Source organism: Elephas maximus, chromosome 5 (genome assembly GCF_024166365.1).
Source record: "Elephas maximus indicus isolate mEleMax1 chromosome 5, mEleMax1 primary haplotype, whole genome shotgun sequence".
Lineage (NCBI taxonomy): Eukaryota > Metazoa > Chordata > Mammalia > Proboscidea > Elephantidae > Elephas > Elephas maximus.
The window spans coordinates 90367911-90392213 of record NC_064823.1 but is presented as its reverse complement, the minus strand read 5'-3'; the positions used below and the strand labels follow the sequence as shown (position 1 = coordinate 90392213).

The 24303-nt window shown below is 38.7% G+C and overlaps 1 pseudogene; it reads left to right on the top strand.

Moving 5' to 3' along the window:
• The window catches only part of LOC126077112 (UDP-glucuronosyltransferase 2B31-like), a 28442-nt pseudogene extending 6438 nt beyond the window's left edge, over positions 1-22004 (top strand).
• Positions 22005-24303: the final 2299 nt, after the last annotated feature.

The following is a 24303-nucleotide window of genomic DNA, read 5'->3' as shown; positions in this document are numbered from 1 at the left end:
TGAAGAGCCATGTCACAATGCCCAGTGAGAGAGACTTCAGAGAACTACCATCCAATTCCATGAAACCTCCAGTGGCCAACTGCCTCAGCACCATATTTATTTTTGTTGTTGTTGCATTTGCATTATTGGGTTTTATTTTCTTGTTTCTTGTCTCTCTTTCTCTTTTTTCCTTTCCTTTCTCCTGCCCACCTACACTGTACACCACCCACAACCCTTCATAACAGTCCAAGCTACACCACTCAGCTAGAGAGCCACTGACACACAGTCCCCCGACGTATGCCCTACCCCATGCACCAAATATTTCCACAACTCCATTTTATTTACTTTTTTGCTTCTGTCTCTCTCTCTTCTTTCTTTCACACACTTAACTCCCCACGTCACATGTTCTTCCTTCTTTGCTGCCTATCTACACTGTGTGCTGAGCACTGTGCACCTGTAACACCAGCATATTGACCCAAACCTTGGGCTCTAACCCATAAGTGACTCATCCCCTCCCAGCCTCACCTGCTGAATCTGCCCTGTTATACTATAGCTGAGTGACTGACCCTGCTGATGGCAAATTTAGGGTAATTCCAGTAAAACAGAAATTAAGGGAATATGTAAAAACGAACCTTACAAGAATTGTTAAAGGGGCTCCTTCAGTTAGAGAATCAACAACAGCAGACAACAACTTGAATCTAGGACACAGGACAGTATCAGTCAGATAGCAACCTAGGTAATAAACTGTCAAGAATATAACAAAACTAAAATATTTACAAAATGGAACCAGAGTGGTCAATCTGTAAATGACAGCAACATCAGAACAATGAGAAAGAGAACAAGCAGTGTATGTGTAGAACTTTCAAATGCAGAGGAAGTCAAGGCAATTCAAGAAATAAAAGACTGGTTTAAACTTAGTAAGGTAGGAGTAAATTTGAAAATAACCACAAAGAAAATTAAGAAATCTGCTCATAAAAATAAAGCAGAAAAATGTAGTCTTAGTAAACACAAAATCTACAAAAACTAAAGAAATAAAAGAAAAATCCAGAAAAAAAGGAATTCGGCCTAGGACAGTAAAAGGAACAAAGAAAACATTAGCACCACAAAAAAAAAAAGGCCCGATAAAATGATAACAATAAACTCACACCTGTCGATAATCACACTAAATATAAATGGCTTAAATGCACTGGTAAAGAGACAGAGAGTGAAAGAATGGATTAAAAAACGTGACCCAGGAAAACACTGACTATAAGACACATACCTTAGAAACAAAGACATAAATATATTAATAATCAAAGGCTAAATATATAAATATATATATATATAGCAAAGCAAACAGCAACCAAAAAGGAGTAGCTGTGGCAATCTTAATCTCAGTTAAAAATAGTGTTTAAAACAAAAGCCATCATAAAAGACAAGAAAGGATGTTATATAATGTTGACAGAGACAATCTACCTTAAGGATAGAAGCAAAAAATAAATATCTACACACCCAACAATAGGGCTTCAAAATACATAAAACAGACTCTAACATACTAAAAAGAGAAAATGACAGTTTCAAAATAATAGTAGGAGACTTCAACACACCACTCTCGGTAAAAGAAAATCTAGAAATAAACTGAACAAAGATACAGAAGATCTAAAGGCCACAATCAAACAACTGGACGTTGTAGACATATATAGAACACTCCATCCAACATCAACAAAGTAAACATTCTTTTCCAATGCACATGGATCATTCTGCAGAATTGAGCATATCTTAGACCACAAAGCAACCTTCAACAAGTTCCAAAATACTGAGATAATACAAATCATCTTTTCTGATCATAACACCATAAAAGCAGAAATTAATAACAGGAAGAGCCAGGGAAAAAAATCACATACAAGGAAATTGAATAACATCTTGCTGAAAAAAAACACTGGATAATAGAAGAAAACAAAGATGGAATCAAAAAATTCCTTGAATCAAACGAGAATGAAAACAGATCATAGCAAAAATTTTGGGACACAGCAAAGGCACTCCTCAGAGGTCAATTTATAGGATGAAAAAAGAAGAAATGGAAAAATCAAAACATTAACTATACAACTTGAACAAATAGAAAGAAAACAGCAAAAGAAGCCCAGAGCCACCAGAAGAAAGGAAATAATAAAGATCAGAGCAGAAATAAGTCATATATAGAATAGAAAGACAATACAAAGAATCAACAAAACCAAAAACTGGTTCTTTGAAAGGATCAGCAAAATCAACAAACCGTTGGCCAAGCTGACAAAAGAAAAATGAGAGGAAGCAAACAGCCCAAATAAGAAATGAAATGGGGGACACTAAAACAGACCCAACTGAAATAAAAGGGAATATAAAAGTACCATGAAAAACTGTAATCCACTGAATTTGAACTCTTATGCACTGCTGGTGGCAATGTAAAATGATACAACCATTTTGGAAAACTATACGGAGCTTTCTTAAAGAGCTAGAAATACAAATACCATACCATCGAACAACCCCACTATCCTACAGAAATAAGTCCTGTCACATGAATAGACATATGCACACCCATGTTCATTGCAGCATCACCATGTATGTACCCATTAACAGATGAATGGATGAACAAACTAGGTTACATACACACAATGGAATGTTATGCAGCAACAAAGAACAATAATAAATCTGCAAAAGATCTCACAACATGTACGAATCAGGAAGACATTATGCTGAAAGAAATAAGACAATCACAAGAAGACAAATACTATTTGAGGTAACTATTATACAAACACGTGGAAAGGTTTACATAGAAAAAGAAAATCTCTGATGGTTAAGGTGTAGGGAAGGAAAGGGAGGTGAAAAACACTAACTAGAAAATAGATAAGTGGTAACTTTGGTGAAGGGTACGACAGTACCCAATACCAGGGGAGTCTGCACAACTTGACCAAGTCAAAGTCATGGAAGCTTTATAGACACAACCAAACTCCCTGGAGGACTGAATTACTGGGTTGAGGGCTGGGTACCATAGTCTTGGGTGACATCTAGCTCAATTGGCATAAGACAGTTTATAAAAAAAACGGGCTACATCCTACTTTGTTGATTGCAATTGGGGTCTTAAAAGCTTGTGAGCAACCATCTAAGATGCAATAGATCCCAGCCCACTGGGGCAAGGGAGAGTGAAGAACACCAAAGACGGAAGGAAACAGCCCAACAGAAAAAAGAGCCACATAAACCAGAGACTTCATCAGCCTGACACCAGAAGAACTAGATGGTGCCCAGCTACCACCCACAACCACCCTGACTGGGAACATAGCAGGGAGGCCCTGAAGGAGCAGGAAAAATGTATAGAACAGAATTCGAATTCATGTAAATAGACAACTTAAGGGTCTTACTGAGACTGGAGGAACCCTTGAAGCCATGGCCCCCAGACACTCTGTTAATCCAGATCTAAAACCATTCCCAAAGCCCACTCTTAGGACAATGGTTAGACTGGACTAAAAAAAAATAAAATAATACTGGTGAACAGTGCACTTCTTAGTTCAAGCAGATATAAGAGACCAAATGGATGGCTCCTGTCCGGAGGCAGGATGAGAAAGCAGGAAGGGACAAAAGCTGGTTGGATGGACACGGGAAATCTTGGGTGGAATGGGGGAGTGTGCCATGAAATTATAGAGATTGCAACTATTGTAACATAACAATACATGTATTAATTTCTGTATGAGAAATTAACTTGAGCTATAAACATCCACTTAAAGCACAATAAAAAAAAAAAAAGAAAGGTGCATTGTGTTGGGCAAATTTGCTGCAAAAGACCTCTTTAAAGTGTTGAAAGGCAAAGATGTCGCCTTGAAGACTAAGGTGCACCTGACTCAAGACATGATGTTTTCAATAACCTCATATGCATGTAAAAGCTTGACAATGAATAAGGAAGAGCAAAGAAGAATTGATGCCCTTGAATTGTGGTGTCGGCAAAGAATATTGAATGTACCATGAACTGCCAAAAGAAGGATAAGATTTGCTTGAAAGAAATACAACCAGAAGACTCCTTAGAAGCAAGGATGATAAGACTACGTCTCACATACTTTGGACACGTTGTCAGGATGGATCAACCCCTGGAGAAAGACGTCATGCTTGGTAAAGTCGAGGGTCAATGAGAAAGAGGAAGAGCTTCAATGAGATGGATTGACACAATGGGTGCAACAATGGGCTCTAGAATAACAAGGATGGTGAAGGTAGCACAGGACAGGGCATTGTCTTGTTCCGTTGTACATAGAGTTGCTAAGAGTTGGAACCAACTGAACGGCATTTAACAACAGCAACAATATAATTTTGAATTTCTATTCATGGAGTATTTTATCTTAATAGGTGCTGTGGCGATTTGATGGCAAGAAACTAGATAATTTAGGACCCAGTACCCAACTCTATCAGTGGATCCCTCAGAATGACCTCCTTGGTAAGATCAGAGAACAAATACGGAAAATACAAGTAACCGTCAGAGGGATTATAGTTCAAGAGAAAACTAAGTTTTCAGCATTCATTATACAAAGACTCAAAAATGAAGCATAAGTTTTTTATATTTATTTTCTTGTTCTGGTGGAAAAAAATATGAAATATAATAACTGGCATTTTATTATATACAGTCATAATCCTTCAGTCCAGAAGCAATGTATCTGTTATTTCAGGAGTAATCACCTCTTGTTTGGAATTTTCTAATAGCCTTCTGGATCATCGCTCTGTCCCCTAATACTCCCACCTCATACCTATGCTCTCCACAGCTACAGAGAGAGTTCAAATGGAGACAAACATTAACAGCTCCTCCCTTAGAACCAATGACTCTCCATTTCCTATAGGAAAATATCCAAAATTTTCATGATGAAATGATAAAACATTTCATGATAAAGGATTGTCTTCCCTTCTTCTGAGGCCAGTACCACCATCATCACACTTCCTCCTGCCTTGGACACCCTACATATCAGACTCAGTCTCTTTCTCACTGTTTCTCTAAGAGAATATGCTCTGATGTGTCCCTCTTTTCTTTTCACATGTTGTTACTTATATCTAAAATATTGTCCTTCAATTTATCCACCTGGCAATCTTCTATTCATTTTTCAAGTCTCCAGGCACACATCATTTCTCCCCTGAATCCCTCACTTATTGCTCCAGTAGACCTGCTTGCTTGCTACTCAGAGATCTAAAAACAATTTAAATATAATTTTATGGGCAAGATAATCTGTTTCCTAGAAATCACTGTCTTATTGAGTTCCTTGTATTCCCCATTTTATTTTTAAGAATTATAATGAATAATTTTGCTAAATTTCACCCATTCCTAGGTCCATCCAAAGACCAAAGCTTTTATAACTCATGGTGGAACCAATGGCATCTATGAGGCGATCTACCATGGGATCCCTATGGTGGGCATTCCCTTGTTTGCTGATCAACCTGATAACATTGCTCACATGAAGCCCAAGGGGGCAGCAGTGAGCCTGGACATGAACACAATGACAAGTAGGGATTTGCTCAGTGCTTTGAAGACAGTCATCACTGACACATCATGAGTGGTTATAATAAGTTTTCTATGTTTGTTTTTTGATGATGTTGGGGGAATGATATGTCAGAGGTTTGAGGATAATGGAGAGATTTGAAACAACCAATAAGGAAAATGAGACCAATCACTCTAGTTGGAAATGGAAGAATTATGAGATGAGAAGAAATTTGAAGTAGGGTCCATGACCATTAGTAAAAATTACGAAGAGAAACCAGATAACTGGGAGCTCCTAAAAATCAAACACCTATGCTCATATAAGGACTTCACCAAAAGAGTAAAAAGACCACCTACAGATTGGGAAAGAATTTTCAGCTATGACATCTCCGACCAGAGCCTGATCTCTAAAATCTATATGATTCTGTTAAAACTCAACCACAAAAAGACAAACAACCCAATCAAAAAGTGGGCCAAGGATATGAACATGCACTTCACTAAAGAAGATGTTCAGGCAGCTAACAGATACGTGAGAAAATGCTCCCGATCGTTAGCCATTAGAGAAATGCAAATTAAAACTATGATGAGATTCCATCTCACTCCAACAAGGCTGGCATTAATCCAAAAAACACAAAATAATAAATGTTGGAGAGGCTGCGGAGAGATTGGAACTCTTATACACTGCTGGTACAACTACCTTGGAAATCTATCTGGCGTTTTCTTAAAAAGTTAGAAATAGAATTACCATACAATCCAGAAATCCCACTCCTCGGAATATACCCTAGAGACATAAGAGCCTTTACACGAACAGATATATGCACACCCATGTTTATTGCAGGGTAGAGAGGGTTAGAAACTGACAAAACGGTCACGAAAGGAGAGACTGGAGGAAGGGAGCGGGCTGACTCATTACGGGGAGAGTGAATGGTAGTGTGTAGAAAGGTGTATATAAGCTTATATGTGACAAACTGACTTGATTTGTAAACATTCACTTAAAGCGCAAAAAAAATTATTTAATAAAACTAAATAAATAAAATGTAAACTTAAAAAAAAAAGAAAGAAAAGGACTAGGGTGGGATCGTAACGCCCTTACCAGGTCACATTCTTGATCCACTGTAAAGGGTGTTTTTCTGGGTGTGGCCTGGACCACCTTTTATCTCTAAGCTAACAGAAAGTGGGGACCTCATTCCACAAAGAAAGAGGTGCCAAGAGCAGAGCGAGTCCTGTAGACCTGGGGTCCCTGTGCCTGGGAAGCTCCTCAATCAGGGGAAGATTTATGACAAGGAAACCTTCCTCCAGTGCCAACAGAGAGAGAAAGCCATTCCCTGAAAGTGATGCCCTGAATTTGAACTTGTAACGTCCTAGACTGTAAGAGAATAAATTTCTCTTTTTTAAAGCTATCCACTTGTGGTATTTCTGTTACAGCAGTACTAGATGACTAAGACAGAAACCAAAACCATTGCCACCAAAAATGTATGCAAAGCCTTAGTTCTTCTGTTTATGATTATTTTTGTCTTATTTGGAAGAATTGTAAAACGAAAAATTGATTGACTTGAAAGACACATATTGGAATTGTTGTTATCAGGTTTTGTAGAGTCATTTCCAACTCATAGCTATCCTTTGCACAACAGAAGGAAACACTGCTGGATCCTGCTCCATCCTCACAATCATTGCTATGTTGGAGCCCAATGTTGCAGTAGCTGAGTCAGTCCATCTCATTGAGGTTATTGCTATTTTTCACAGACCCTCTTTTTTTTCTTTTACCAAGCATGATGCCCTTCTCCAGGGACTGGCCCCTCCTGATAACCTGTCCAAAGAATATGAGATGAAATCTCGCCATACACACTTCTAAGGAGCATACTGGCTGTACTTCTTCCAAGACAGATTTGTTTGTTCTTCTGGCAACCCATGGTATATTCAATATTCTTTGCCAATACCATAAATCAAATGCATCAATTCTTTATTTGGTCTTCCTTATACATTGTATAGTTTTTGCATGCATATGAGGCAATTGAAAATACCATGGCTTGGGTGAGGCACAACTTAGTCTTCAAGTTGATGTCTTTGTTTTTCAACACTTTAAAGAGACCTTTTACAACAAATTCACACAGTGCAATACATTACTTGGTTTATTTATTTATTTTTTAATCTTTATTGTGATTTAAGTGAAAGTTTACAACTCAAGTCGGACTCTCATACAAAAATTTATAAATGCTTTGGTATATACTCCTAATTGCTCTTCCTCTAAAGAGACAGCACACTCCTTCCCTCCACTCTCTCTTTTCATGTCCATTTGGCCAGCTTCTGACCCCCTCTACCCTCTCATCTCCCTTTCAGACAGGAGATGCCAACATAGTTTCTCATGTCTACTTGATCCAAGAAGCTCGTTCTTTACCAGTATCACTGTCTATCCCATAGTCCAGTCCAATCCTTGTCTGAAAAGTTGGCTTTGGGAATGGATCCTGTCTTGGGCTAACAGAAGGTCTGGAGACCATGATAAATGGGGTCCTTCTAGTCTCTGTCAGACCATTAAGTCTGGTCTTTTTACGACAATTTGGGGTCTGCATCCCACTGTTTCCCTGCTCCCTCGGGGGTTCTCTGTTGTGTTCCCTGTCAGGACAGTCATCGGTTATAGCCAGGCACCATCTAGTTCTTCTGGTCTCAGGCTAATGTAGTCTCTGCTTTATGTGGCCCTTTCTGCCCCTTGGGCTCATAATTACCTTGTATCTTTGATGTTTTTCATTCTCCTTTGCTCCAGGTAGGTTGAGACCAATTGATGCATCTTAGATGGCTGCTGGCTAGCTTTTAAGAACCCAGACACCACTCTCCAAAGCGGGATGCAGAATGTTCTCCTACTAGATTTTATTATGCCAATTTACTTAGATATCACCTGAAAGCACGGTCCTCAAACCACCACCCCTGCTATGCTGGCCTTCGAAATGTTCAGTGTATTCAGGAACCTTCTTTGCTTTTGGTTTAATCCAGTTGTGCTGACCTCTCCTGTATTGTGTGCTGTCTTTCCCTTCACCTAAAATAGTTCTTATCTACTATCTAATTAGTGAAAACCTCTTTCTCTCCTTCCCTCCCTTCTCCCCTCTAGTAACCATCAAAAAATATTCTCTTCTCTTTTTAAACTATTTGTTGAGTTCTTACAATGGTGGTATTATACGGTATTTTTCCTTTTGCAACTGACTAATTTCACTCGGTGTAATGCCTTCCAGATCCCTCCATGTTACGAAATGTTTCACAGATTCATCATTCTTCTTTATCAGTGCATAATATTTCATTGCATTAATTTACCATAACTTATCCATTCCTGTTTTGATGGACACCTTGGTTGCCTCTATATTTTGGCTGTTGTAAACAGTGCTGCAATAAACATGGGTGTGCATATTTCTGTTCGTGTAAAGTCTCTTATTTCTCTAGGGTATATTTTAAGGAGTGGGATTTCTGGGTTGTATGGTATTTCTATTTCTAACTTTTTAAGAAAATGCCAGATAGATTTCCAAAGTGCTTGTACCATTTTACATTCCCACCAGCACTGTATAAGAGTTCCAATCTCTCCGCAGCCTCTCCGACATTTATTATTTTGTGTTTTTTTGGATTAATGCCAGCCTTGCTGGAGTGAGATGGAATCTCATCGTAGTTTTATTTGCATTTCTGTAATGGCTAACGATCGGGAGCATTTTCTCACGTATCTGTTAGCTGCCTGAATATCTTCTTTAGTGAAGTGTGTGTTCATATCCTTGGCCCACTTTTTGATTGGGTTGTTTGTCTTTTTGTGGTTGAGTTTTAACAGAATCATATAGATTTTAGAGATCAGGCGCCGGTCCGAGATGTCATAGCTGAAAATTTTTTCCCAACCTATAGATGGTCTTTTTAGTCTTTTGGTGAAGTCTTTAGATGAACATAGGTGTTTGATTTTTAGGAGCTCCCAGTTATCTGGTTTCTGTTCGTCTTTTTCAGTAATGTTTTGTATTCTGTTTATGCCTTGTATTAGGGCTCCTTAGGTTGTCCCTCTTTTTTCTTCCATGATCTTTATCGTTTTAGTCTTTAGATTTAGGTCTTTGATCCACTTGGAGTTAGTTTTTGTGCATGGTGTGGGGTATGGGTCCTGTTTCATTTATTTGGAAATGGATATCCAGTTATGCCAGCACCATTTGTTAAAAAGACTATCTTTTCCCCAATTAACTGACACTGGGCCTTTGTCAAATATCAGCTGTTCATATGTGGATGGATTTATGTCTGGGTTCTCAATTCTGTCCCATTGGTCTATGTGCCTGTTGTTGTACCAGTACCAGGCTGTTTTGGCTACTGTGGCTGTATAATAGGTTCTAAAATCAGGTAGAGTGATGCCTCCCACTTTCTTCTTCTTTTTCAGTAATGTTTTACTTATCCAGGGTTTCTTTCCCTTACATATGAAATTGGTGATTTGTTTCTCCATCACTTTAAAAAATGTCATTGGGATTTGGGTTGAAAGCGCATTATATGTTTAAATGGCTTTTGGTAGAATAGACATTTTTACAATGTGAAGTCTTCCTATCCATGAGCAAGGTATGTTTTTCCACTTATGTAGGTCCCTTTTAGTTTCTTGCACTAGTACTTCGTAGTTTTCTTTGTATAGGTCTTTTACATCTTTGGTAGGATTTATTCCTAAGTATTTTATCTTCTTGGGGGCTACTGTGAATGGTATTGATTTGGTGATTTCCTCTTCATTGTTCTTTTTGTTGATGTAGAGGAATCCAAGTGGTTTTTGTATGTTTATCTTGTAACCTGAGACTCTGCTGAACTCGTCTATTAGTTTCAGTAGTTTTCTGGAGGACTCCTTAGGGTTTTCTATGTATAAGATCATGTCATCTGCAAACAGAGATAATATTACTTCTTCCTTGCCAATCCGGACGCCCTTTATTTCTTTTTCTAGCCTAATTGCTCTGGCTAGGACTTCTAGCACAATGTTGAATAAGAGCGGTGATAAAGGGCATCCTTGTCTGGTTCCCATTCTCAAGGGAAATGCTTTCAGGTTCTCTCCATTTAGAATGATGTTGGCTGTTGTCTTTGTATAGATGCCCTTTATTATGTTGAGGAATTTTCCTTCACTTCCTATTTTGCTGAGAGTTTTTATCATGAATGGGTGTTGGACTTTGTCAAATGCCTTTTCTGTATCAGTTGATAAGATCATGTGGTTTTTGTCTTTTGTTTTATTTATATGGTGGATTACGTTAATGGTTTTTCTAATATTAAACCTTGCATACCTGGTATAAATTGCACTTGGTCATGGTGGATTATTTTTTTGATATGTCGTTGAATTCTATTGGCTAGAATTTTGTTGAGGATTTTTGCATCTATGTTCATGAGGGATATAGGTCTGTAATTTTCTTTTTTTGTGATGTCTTTACCTGGTTTTGGTATCAGGGATATGGTGGCTTCATAGAATGTGTTAGGTAGTATTCCATCATTTTCTATGCTTTGAAATACCTTTAGTAGTAGTGGTGTTGACTCTTCTCTGAAAGTTTGGTAGAACTTTGCAGTGAAGCCACCGGGCCAGGGCTTCTTTTGTTGGGAGTTTTTTGATTACCTTATCTATCTCTTTTTTTGTTATGGGTCTATTCAGTTGTTCTACTTCTGATTGTATTAGTTTAGATAGGTAGTGTTTTTCTAGGAATTCATCCATTTCTTCTAGGTTTGCAAATTTGTTAGAGTACAATTTTTCATAATAATCTGATATGATTCTTTTAATTTCAGTTGGGTCTGTTGTGATGTGGCCCATATCATTTCTTATTTGGGTTATTTGTTTCCTTTCCTGTATTTCTTTAGTCAGTCTGGCCAATGGTTTATCAATTTTGTTAATTTTTTCAAAAAATCAGCTTTTGACTTTGTTAATTTTTTCAATTGTTTTTCTTTTTTCTATTTCATTTAGTTCAGCTCTAATTTTTATTATTTGTTTTCTTCTGGTGCCTGTGGGTTTCTTTTGCTGGTCGCTTTCTATTTGTTCAAGTTATAGGGACTGTTCTCTGGTTTTGGCTCTTTCTTCTTTATGTATGTGTGCATTTATCAATATAATTTGACCTCTGAACACTGCTTTTGCTGTGTCTCAGAGGTTTTGATAGGAAGTGTTTTCATTCTCATTGCATTCTATGAATTTCTTTATTCCCTTCTTAATGTCTTCTATTACCCAGTCTTTTTTCAGCAGGGTGTCGTTCATTTTCCAAGTGTTTGATTTCTTTTCCCTGATTTTTCCGTTATTGATTTCCACTTTTATGGCCTTGTGGTCTGAGAAGATGCTTTGTAATATTTCGATGTTTTGGATTCTGCAAAGGTTTGTTTTATGACCTAATATGTGGTCTATTCTAGAGAATGTTCCATGTGCACTAGAAAAAAAGTATATTTTGCAGCTGTTGAGTGGAGTGTCTTGTATCGGTCTATGAGGTCAAGTTGGTTGATTGTAGCAATTAGGTCTTCCATGTCTCTATTGAGCTTCTTACTGGAAGTCCTATCCTTCTCCGAAAGCGGTGTGTTGAAGTCTTCTACTATAATTGTGGAGCTGTCTATCTCACTTTTCAGTTCTGTCAAAGTTTGTTTTATGTATCTTGCACCCTTGTCATTGGGTGCATAAATATTTAATATGGTTGTATCTCCCTGGTCATTTGCCCCTTAAATCATTATGTAGTGTCCTTCTTTATCCTTTGTGGTGGATTTAACTTTGAAGTCCATTTTGTCAGAAATTAATATTGCTACTCCTGCTCTTTTTTTGATTGTTGTTTGCTGGATATATTTTTTTCCAACCTTTGAGTTTTAGTTTATTTGTGTCTCTATGTCTAGGGTGTGTCTCTTGTAGGCAGCATATAGACGGATCATGTTTCTTTATCCAGTCTGAGGCTCTCTGTCTCTTTATTGGTGTATTTAGTCCGTTTACATTCAGTGGAATTTTAGATAAGAATGTGTTTAGTGCTATCATTTTGATGTCTTTTTGTGTGTGTTGTTGACAATTTCATTTTTCCTCTTACTTTTTTGTGCTGAGATGTTTTTCTTTGTAAATTGTGTGTTCCTCATTTTCATAGTAGTTGAATTTATGTTTGCTGAGTTGTTGTGTTTTTCTTGGTTTTTATTTTGAGTTATGGAATTGTTAGACCTCTTTGTGGTTACCTTAATATTTGCCCCTATTTTTCTGAGTAAAAACTTAACTTGTATCGTCCTATATTGCCTTGTTTTCCTCTCCATATGGCAGTTCTATGCCTCCTGTATTTAGTCCCACTTTTGGATTCTTGTGATCTTTTACATAATTACTTCAATGATTCCCTGTTTTGAGCATTTTTTTCTTTTTAAAATTAATCTTATTTTGTTTTTGTGATTTCCTTATTTGAGTTCATATCAGGATATTCTCTTCTGTGACCTTGTGTTGTGTTGTTATCTGATGTTATTGATTTTCTGACCAAAGAATTTCCTTTAGTATTTCTTGTAGATTTGGTTTGGTTTTTGCAAATTCTCTAAGCTTGTGTTTATCTGTAAATGTTTTAGTTTCGCCTTCATATTTGAGAGAGAGTTTTGCTGTATAAATGATCTTTGGCTGGCAGTTTTTCTCCTTCAGTGCTCTGTATATGTCATCCCATTGCCTTCTTGACTGCAGGGTTTCTGCTGAGTAGTCTGAATTTACTCTTATTGATTCTCCTTTGTAGGAGACATTTCTTTTATCCCTGGCTGCTTTAAAATTTTCTCTTTATCTTTGGTTTTGGCAAGTTTCATAATAATATGTCTTGGTGATTTTCTTTTTGGATCAATCTTATACAGGGTTTGATGAGCATCTTGGATGGATATCCTTTTGTCTTTCATGATGTCAGGGAAGTTTTCTGCCAACAGATATTCAACTATTCTCTCTTTGTTTTCTGTTATCCCTCCTTGTCCTGGAACTCCAATCACACGCAAGTTATTCTTCTTGATAGAGTCCCACATGATTCTTAGGTTTTCTTCATATTCTAAAATTCTTTTATCTGATTTTTCTTCAGCTTTATTGGTGTCAATTGCTTTATCCTCCACCTCCCCATTCTGCATTCCAGTTGCTCAATTCTGCTCCTCTGACTTCCTATTGAGTTGTCTAATTCTATAATTTTACTGTTAATCTTTTGGATTTCTGAGTGCTGTCTCTCTATGGATTCTTGCAGCTTATTAAATTTTCCACTACATTCTTGAATAATCTTTTTGATTTCTTCAACTGCTTTATCAATGTGTTCCTTGGTTTTTTCTGTAGATTGTCTTATTTCATTTTTGAGGTCATCCCTGATGTCTTGAAGCATTCTGTAATTTAGTTTTTTATGTTCTGCAACTGGCAATTCCAGGATTGTATCTTCATTTGGCAAAGATTTTGATTCATTAATTTGGGAAGATGTAGAAGCAATCATGGTCTACTTCTTTATGTGGTTTGATATCGACCGTTGTCTCCAAGCCATCTATAAGATATTGTAATGATTTATTTTATATTTGTTCACTGAGTCTTATCTTGTTTTGTTTTCTTTCATTATACGTAGATGGGCTACTAGATTAGGCTGTCTGGATTGTTGTAGGCTTTGAATCACTTATGTCCTCTTACCAGCTGGTTTGGGCCGTTACTAGAAATATAAGCCTAAAAGTCCATTAACTATTCTTGAGTAGAATCTGATTTAGGGTCACCAAGTGTATGGGGTAGACTGTCACCTATTTGCTTAGAGGAGTATTGGTGATAGCTGTGTGGACCAGATTCTAGTAGCAGCAGGGGGTCACATTCCGGGGGGGGCAGAATGCTGCCAGGCTTCCCCCAAGTGCCGGTGAGGTAGGTGTGTCTCTATTCCTAAAGCACTTTGGTGGGTGGGCTCTGCAGCTGTACCTTGGGCACCCAATGCATGTACCTCTACAGATTGTAGATGTCACTACCCTCTGACCCCTATAGCAGAAGGTTAGGTGGCTTGGGTGGAGCTTAAGCCCTCAGTTCCCCATTGTGGGTCACTGAGGGCTCTGTTTAATAGGTAGAGATATCAGACCTGGGAAACTTGTCTTTCCAGTAATCTGCTAAAACAATTACAGTCAGTTCCCTATCAGAATTGCCTTTGCATTGTAGTAGCCACCTTGTTCCCTGTAGGGATGAAAGCCCAAGACTGTGGATCACAAATGCTTGGCTGGAGCTGGTTCTGTATTTTTAGTCCAAGTTTGGGAAGTCAGGGAAGGATTCTTGGTCCCTGGGTTTTTTGTAGCTGCTTCTCTCAGGCCAAAGTGCTTTAGGAATAGAGACACACCTACCTCACCGGCACTTGGGGGAAGCCTGTCAGCATCCTGCCCCCCCCCGGAATGTGACCCCCTGCTGCTACTAGAATCTGGTCCACACAGTTATCACCAATACTCCTCTAAGCAAATAGGTGACAGTCTACCCCATACACTTGGTGACCCAAAATCAGAATCTACTCAAGAATAGTTAATGGACTTTTAGGCTTATATTTCTAGTAACAATTTGTTCAAGTTGTTAGGAAAAGACAAAACAAACAAAGAAAAAAAAAACAGAGCACTTCACTCTCTGTCCCAGGAAACTCCAATGTTAATGAAGCCGCCTGGGAAGGGGAGGGGAGGGATCAGATAGATAGGAGAGAGTAGCATCCAGGACTATAGACAAAGTTACTTATCTTGCTTGGGATGACTGTTTTATCTGAGATTCCCGAGGGGCGTGTCGACTGTGTTCACTGGCTGGGTAGAGATTGCCCCCTCAGGTCAAGTCCTCATCCTGTGCTTGTGCTGTCTCAGAAGCCGTGGTCAGTTCCTCTGCTCCCAGTCCAAAGCCCAGAGCCAAGGTTCCCTGGTTGGGACACCGCACTCCCGGCTCCAAAACCAGTCGCTGCCTCCCGGTGACTTCTCCTCCTGTCAGCCGTGTCGCTGAAAGTCCTGCGTGGACTGGCCGGGCTTCCCCCGAGGTCACTTCAGGGGGCTAGGGCCTCGCCCGGTGTTTGCGCCGTTTCAGGATGCAATGCTCAGCTCCCCTGCACCCAGTCCAAAGTCCGGCGCCAAGATTTTCTGACCAGGACACTGGCTCCAGGCTCCGAAAACAGTCACTGCTTCCCCGTTGTTGTTCATTCTCTCGTTAGCCCTGTCAGTGTGCAGCCTGCTTGCGCTGGCTGAGTCTCTACGGAGGTTACCCCAGGGGGCTAGGGGTTAGGGCTGTGTCCCCTGCCTGCCCACCTCAGCAAGCTGCAATCAGCTCCACCACTCAGCACCAGGGAAGTGCGGGGGCTCAAGGCTGTGGGGTGGGTCGTGGGTTCCAGAAGCAGTCGCTGGTTCAGGGCACAGCTTTTCACTCCCCTGTCACTCAGATCAACTCTTTAGATCTGTGTTTGATGGTCAGGGTTCGTAGATTGCCATGTATGTGATCGATTCACTTGTTTTTCCGAGTCTTTGTTGCAAGAGGGATCCGAGGTAGCGTCTCCCTAGTCAGCCATTTTGCTCCCCTCCCTCACTGCAGTTTTGATTTGCATTTCTCTAATGGCTAATGATCATATTTCCTCATGTATGTGTTAGCTACCCGAATGTCTTCTTTGGTGAATGGTCTGTCATATCCATTGCCCATTTTTTAATTGGGTTGTCTTTTCGTAGTTGAGTTTTTGCAGTATCATGCAGATTTTAGAGATTAGATGCTAATTGGAATTTTCATAGCTAAAAACTTTTTCCCATTCTGTGGGTAATCTTTTTACTCTTTTGGTGATGTGTTTGGGTGACCGTAGGTGTTTGATTTTTAGGAATTCCCAGTTATCTGGTTTCTCTTCTGCATTGTTAGTAATGTTTTGTATACTGTTTATGCCACGCTTTAGGGCTCCTAATGTTGTCCCTTTTTTTCTTGCATGATCTTAAATGTTCTAGATTTATATTTAGGTCTTTGATCCATTTTGAGTTAGTTTTTGTGCATGGTGTGAAGTATGGGTCTTGTTTTATTTTTTTGCAGATGGATATCCAGCTATGCCAGCACTATTTGTTAAAAAGACTGTCTTTTCTCCCATTTAACTGTTTTGGGGCCTTTGTCAAAGATCAGCTGCTCGTGGGTAGATGGATTTATGTCTGGATTCTCAGTTTTGTTCCCTTGGTCTATGTATCTGTTGTACCAGTACCAGGTTTTTTTGACTACTGTGGTGGTATTATAGGTACTAAAATCAGGTAGAGTGAGGCTTCCCACTTTCTTCTTCTTTTTCAGTAATGATTTACTTATCCAGGGCCTCTTTCCCTTCCATATGAAGTTGGTGATTTGTTTCCCCATCTCATTAAAAAATGTCGTTGGAATTTGGATTGGAATTGCATGTATTTATAGATGGTTTTTAGTAGAATAGACATTTTTACAATGTTAAGTCTTCCTATCCATGAGCAAGGTATGTTTTTCCACTTATGTAGGTTTCTTTTGGTTTCTTTTAGTAGTGTCTTGTAGTTTTCTTTGTATACATCTTTTACATCTCTGCTAAGATTTATTCCTAAGTATTTTATCTTCTTGGGGGCTACTGTAAATGATATTGATTTGGTGATTTCCTCTTCGATGTTCTTTTTGTTGGTGTAGAGGAATGCAACTTATTTTTTGTATGTTTATCGTGTATCTTGATACACTGCTCAACTCTTTTCTTAGTTTCAGTAGTTTTCTGGAGGATTCTTTAGGGTTTTCTGTGTATAACATCATGTCATCTGTAAATAAAGATGCTTTTATTCCTTCCTTACCAATCTGGATGCCCTTTATTTCTTTATCTAGCCTAATTGTTCTGGCTTTGACCTCCAGCACAATGTTGTTTAAGAGCGGTGATAAAGGGCATCCTTGTCTGGTTCTCTTTCTCAAGAGGAATGCTTTCTAACTCTCTCCATTTAGGATTTGTGCATCTAAATTCATAATGGATATAGACCTATAATTTTCTTTCTTTTTTTTTTTTGTTGTCTTTACCTGGTTTTGGTATCAAGGATATGCTGGCTTTATACGCTGAGTTTGGGAGCATCCTGTTCTTTTTTATGTTCTGAAATACCTTTAGTAGTAGTGGTGTTTATTTTTCTCTGAATGTTTGGTAGAATTCTGCAGGGATGCCATCAGGGCCAGGGCTTTTTTTGTTGAGAGTTTTTTGATTAACTTTTCCAGTTCTTCTTTTGTTATGCATCTATTTAGTTGTTCTACCTCTGTTTGTGTTACTTTAGGTAGGTAGTGTGTTTCTAGGAATTCGTCCGTTTCTTCTAGGTTTACAATTCATTAGAGTACAATTTTTTGTAGTAATCTGATATGATTCTTTTAATTTCAGTTAGGTCTGTTTTAACATCACCCATCTCATTTCTTATTCAGGTTATTAGCTCCCTCTCCTGTTTTTTCTTTTCTCAGTTTGGCAAATGGTTTACCAATTTTGTTAATCTTTTTCAAAGAACCAGCTTTTGGTCTTGTTAACTCTTTCAATTTTATTTCTCTTTTCTATTTCATTAAGTTCTGCTCTGATTTTTATGATTTGTTTTCTTTTGGTGCCTGAGGGTTTCTTTTGTTGCTCTTTTTCTATTTGTTCAAGTTGTAGGGATAATTCTTTGCTTTTGGCCCTTTCTTCTTTTTGTACGTGTGCATTTATTGATATAAATACACCTCTGAGCATTGCTTTCACTGTGTCCCAAAGGTTCTGATAGGAAGTATTTTCATTCTCATTGGATTCTGTGAATTTCTTTATCCCATCCTTAATGTCTTGTATAACCCAGTCTTTTTTGAGCAGGATATTGTTCAGTCTCCAAGTGTTTGATTTCTTTTCCCTACTTTTTCGGTTTTTGCTTTATACTTTTATGGCCTTATAGTCAGAGAAGATGCTTTGTAATATTTCAATGTTTTGGACTCTGCTAAGGCTTGCTTGATGACCTAATATGTGGTCTATTCTACAGAATGCTCCATGTGCACTAGAAAAGAAAGTACACTTTGGCTGCTGTTGGGTGGAGTGTTCTGTACATGTCTACAAGGTTGAGACATTTGATCGTGGCATTTAGATCTTCCATGTCTTTATTGAGCTTCTATCTGGATGTCCTGTCCTTTACCAAAAATGATGTGTTGAAGCTTCCTACTATAATTGTGGAGGTGTCTATCTCACTTTTTGATGCTGTTAGAGTTTGTTTTATGTATCTTGCAACCCTGTCATTGGGTTCATAAATATTTAATATGGTTATATCCTCCTGGTATATTGTCCCTTTAATCATTATATAGTGTCCTTCCTTATCCTTTGTGGTGGATTTAAACTTAAAGTCTATTTTGTCAGAAATTAATATTGCCACTCCTGCTCTTTTTTGATTGTTATTTGTTTGATATATTTTTTCCATCCTTTGAGCTTCAGTTTGTGTCTCTAAGTCTAAGGTGTGTCTCTTGTAGGCAGCATATAGACGGATCATTTTTTTTTATCCATTCGCCCACTCTCTGTCTCTTTATCAGTGCATTTAGTCCATTAACATTCAGCATAATTATGGATAGGTATGAGTTTCATGCTGTCATTTTGATGTCTTCTTTTGGGTGTTGTTGACAGTTTGTTTTTCCCACTTAATTTTTTGTGCTGAGTAGTTTATCTTTGTGTATTGTCTTTTTCTCTTACTCATTGTTGTCTTTTTTTTTTTCTCCGCTGAGTCTCTATATTTTTCTTGTATTTTATTTTTATGAGTAGGATAGTTCGTCTCCTATGCGGTTACCTTAATATTTACCCCATTTTTCTAAGTTTCGGCCGAATTTTTATTTCTTTATATGGCCTTGTCTTCATCTCCATATTAAAGATCTATGACTACATTTCTTAGTCCTTCTTTATTATTTTAATATTGTCTTCTTTCCCATAATGACATTGTTGTTTCCCTGTTTTGAACATTTTATTTTTTTGATTTAAATTGTAATTTCCCTGTCTGGGTTAATATCTGATTGTACTGTCCAGTGTTTGAATCTTGGATACCTGATTTCATAGATTTTCTAACCAAAGAACTCTCTTTAGTATTTTTTATAGTTTTGATTTCATTATCACGAATTCCCTAATATTCTGTTTATCTGGAAATTTCCTAATTTCACCTTCATATTTGAGAGCCAGTTTTGCTGGATATAAGATTCTTGGTTGTCAATTTTTTCCTTCAATTTTTTATATATGTCATCCCATTGTCTTCTTGCCTGCATGGTTTCCACCAAGTAGTCCAAGCTTATTTTTATTGAATCTCTATTGCAGATGACTTTGCATTTACCCCAGCTGCTCTTAAAATTCTCTCTTTATGCTTGGTTTTGGAAAGTTTGATTATAATATGTCTTGGTGACTTTCTTTTAACATCTACCTCATGTGGAGTTCGACGAGCATCTTGGATAGATATGTTCTCATCTTTCACGATACCAGGGAAGTTTTCTGCCAGCAAATCTTCAACAATTCACTCTGTATTTTCTGTTTTCCCTTCTTGTTCTAGTACTCCAATCACTCTTAGGTTATTTCTGTTGATAGAGTCCCACATGATTCTTAAGGTTTCTTCATTTTTTTAAATTCTTTTTTCTGATTTTTCTTCAAATATATTAGTAGCAAGTGTTTTATCTTTAAGTTCAGAAATTCTGCCTTCCACTTGCTTGATTCTGCTCCTGTGACTTTCTATTGAGTTGTCTAATTCTGTAATTTTATAGTTAATCTTCTGAATTTCTCACTTCTATCTCTCCATGGATTCTTGTACCTCATTAACTTTTTCATTATGTTCTCGAATAACATTTTTAATTGTTTCAACTGTTCTATCTGTATGTTCCTTGGCTTGTTCTGTGTATTGCCTGATCTACTTCCCCATGTCTTGAGAGTTCTGTATATTAAACTATTGAATTCTGCATTCAGTAATTCCAGGAAGGCACCTTCATCCAGAAGATCCTTTGATCCTCTTTTTTGAGAGCTTGTTGAAGCAATCATGGTCTGTTTCTTTATGTGATTTGATATTGACCATTGTCTCTGAGCCATCCATAAGTTATTGTATTAGTTTATTTTATATTTGCTTTCTGTATCATAGTTTCTTACTTTGTTTTGTTTTGATATGCCCAAATGGGTTGCCTGAGTGAACTAGCTTATTTTCATCTTTAGAGCTGTGACATCCTGTCACCAGATGGCTAGAGCTGTTATCAGGTATGTGAGCTTATGAGTCCATTCACTTTTCTTGTGTGGATTCAGCTCAGGTGTGCAGGTAGCTGGTCATCAAGTGTGTGGCACAGGCTCTGTCCTACAGTCTTAGAGGGGCAAGGGTGTTTGGTGTAGGCACCAGTATCTGGTTGAAGCTGGGGGTCAAGCTCTGAACAAGGCAGGGGGCTGAGAACCATTTCCCCAGCATCTCTGAGGAAAGCACATCCCTGTTCCCTAAAGCATACAGGTGGGTGGCTTTTGCAAGTTACCTCTATTGCTGTTTCTACAGTGTCATGTCATAGAACTTTGGGATTCAGAAACCATATGCCTTTATTCACACTTCTGCCTTGATCATAATGATTTTCAACTGAGAAACATCCAAATACAACTGCAGTGCATCAAAGTGAAATGTTGAGCACTATCCAACATGTAAAATAACAATACTAACAAGAAAAACAAAAATAGTAATAGCAAACATTTACTGAGATTCTACTACATGATAGAAACAGTTCTAAGTATTCTAAGACTCAATCCATTATTCTTCACAATAATCAGATAAAAGAGGCACTGTTCCCACCTATTCCATTTAAACAAAGAGACAACTGAGGCACAGAGAGAGTAAATAACTTGAACAAAACAGGGAGCAAGTGAGTGTCAGAATCAAGATTCAAACCAAGACAACCCACTTTCACTCATTTAACTCTTCAAACATTGACATGAGGCCCAATACCAACTCCTGGCCAACACTAACTCCTGATCAGCCCTTCCTGGACACGTGCCTGGACCTCATGATAGGCCTGCCTCCTATTTCTGGATAATGGTGCTATTTTTAATCTTGTACACCTGGTCCATTAACATTTTTTTACTGGATGATTCAAACCCTCCACTCTCAAATGATGGTCTTTGGCTTTTCTTTTCTTTTTCATTTTTTGCTTTAAACTTAGCTCTTTCAAATCTCTTTCCCAAAAATACATATCCTCCCCAAACTTCTATATTTCTTTACACATTGAAATCTTATATACTTAGCAAATTCTAGCCCGTAAACTAAAATGCCTAAAATTATCTCAGAGGAAAATAATATATATTTCTTCCAGTCTAATGTGGCACACATTTTTACCACTGGCATGAAAATTTCACTTATTTATCTTTTCTGATTTATTCTCTAATTTGATGCCTATTTGACTTTTCTTCAGCTATAAAGAAAATGCTATGAGGTTATCAACCATTCATCATGATCAGCCTGTTAAGCCCCTGGACCGAGGTGTCTTCTGGATCGACTTTTTCATACGCCACAAAGGAGCCAAGCATCTTTCTCCACCCGCCCTCAGCCTCATTTGGTGCCAGTACCACTCTTTAGATGTGGCTGGGATTCAACTGGCAGTGTGGCAATTGTTACTTTTCTTGTCATAAAATGTTGCTTGTTTGGTTATCAAAAGTTTTTTAAGACAGAAAAGAAGAAAAAGAAGGAATAGGCCTCTTTAAGTCCTAAGACTAATAGGGATGATAAGTGAGAGCATTACATTTAATTCAACCATTGCGGTTCAACTCGTGGAAAGATTCTTCCCCACATTTTGCAAAAGCTGAGCCTTTTTGGCATTCCTCAGAAATTTTCCCCTTGGTTAATTGTTAAGATGTTAGCTAAAACATTCTTCCCTAAGGAGAAATACTCCTGTGTGTTTTTTGATGAATTCCTCCTCAATGTTCCTCTTGAAATGGACAGTTCCATTCATCAGTTGGATTATATTCAATGTATTATTTTCATTTTGTAAATCTAGAAAAAATTCTACTTTGGCGATGTCCTATATATAATTTCATACCTGGAACACAAACTAAAACTCACTTGAGCCTCAACTTATTGATTTGAAAAGATCAGGAAGCCTGATGTTTTCATCTTGAATTTTCAGAAATATTTTCTACATATATACTGTGCATTCATATGAAATACATGTATCCTTCATGAACCATAAAACATTTCTTCATGAAATTTTCTTTCTTTCAGAAGCCCTGAGTGGTTTCAACTGGCTTCCTACCCAAAATTGTGCAATTTTGTAATGTCTTTAGTTAGAAAGTCTGAAGATATTTTCCCCACCAGTCTTAAATATATTTGAGTAATTGTTCTCCCTTTATTGAATGACCCTGTGTAGTTGGATAGTAAGGCACAAAACAAAAGGAGAGAGTAGTTCTCTTTATTAGGAATCATAGGTGGGGCCCAAAATGTTTAGTCCAATGCCTCTGTATTATAATGTTAAAAGGTCCTGGAGGCGGAGCCAAGATGGCGGACTAGGCAGACGCTACCTCGGATCCCTCTTACAACAAAGACACGGAAAAACAAGTGAATCGATCACATACATAACAATCTACGAACCCTGAACAACAAACACAGATTTAGAGACGGAGAACGAACTAATACGGGGAAGCAGCGATTGTTTCCAGAGCCTGGAGCCAGCGTACCAGTCAGGTACGGCACAAGCACAGAGACCTGCTCCACCCCCCTGAACTAACCCCGGGAGGGGGACTAGCCGGTTCCACGGGCGGCGTGGGACGCAGCCGTTAGGAGAAGTCCCCGGGAGGCAGTGACTGATCTTGGAGCAGAAAGAGCAGCATCCGAGCCGGGGAACCGTCCCACAGGGATTTGGACTGCACGCAGGTACGCCATAAACACGGAGAGTTGCTCCACCCCCTGAACTAACCCCGGGAAGGTGACCATCCGGGTCGCGCGGGCGGCGTGGGACGCAGCCGGTAGGAGAAGTCCCCGGGAGGCAGCGACTGGTATTGGAGCGGGGAGAACAGCGTTCCAGCCGGGACACTCGGTCGCGGCACAAGCACGGGGAGCTACTCCACCCATCTGAACTAACCCCGGGAGGGGGCCCACCTGGTTCACGGGGGCGGCACGGCCACGCGGCTGGAGGGACGAGAAGTCCCCGGGAGGCAGCGACTGATTTTGGAGTCGAGAGTGCACCGTCCCAGTAGGGGAGCCTTGACGCTGGGCGTGGGGCTGGAAGCGGAGGATCTGACCGTGACTCCAGCGGGCCAGACCCCCCGGGGCCAATCTCCACACAGACAGCACACATAGGCGACGCGCCCGCGGGAATCTCAGATATAATAGTCATTCCAAGCAAGACAAGCAACTCTGGCTATATTCTGAGGTGCTACTCTCCTATCTCTCTGTTCCCTCCCCCACCCTCCCCAGGCGGCTTCATTAACATCTGAATAGCCTGAGCCAGAGGGAGAACTCTGATAGGGATCTGACTGCAGTTTTTTTTTAGCGGATTTTCTGGAAAAACTAGTTTCCCAGTGATGGCTCGGAGACAACAATCCATATCAAACCACTTAAAGAAGCAGACCGTGACAGCTTCTCCAACTCCCCAAACAAAAGAATCAAAATCTTTCCCAAATGAAGATACAATTTTGGAATTATCAGATACAGAATATAAAAAACTAATTTACAGAATGCTTAATGATATCACAAATGAAATTAGGATATCTGCAGAAAAAGCCAAGGAACACACTGATAAAACTGTTGAAGAACTCAAAAAGATTATTCAAGAACATACTGGAAAAATTAATAAGTTGCAAGAATCCATAGAGAGACAACATGTAGAAATCCAAAAGATTAACAATAAAATAACAGAATTAGACAACACACTAGGAAGTCAGAGGAGCAGACTCGAGCAATTAGAATGCAGACTGGGACATCTGGAGGACCAGGGAATCAACACCAACATAGCTGAAAAAAAATCAGATAAAAGAATTAAAAAAAATGAAGAAACC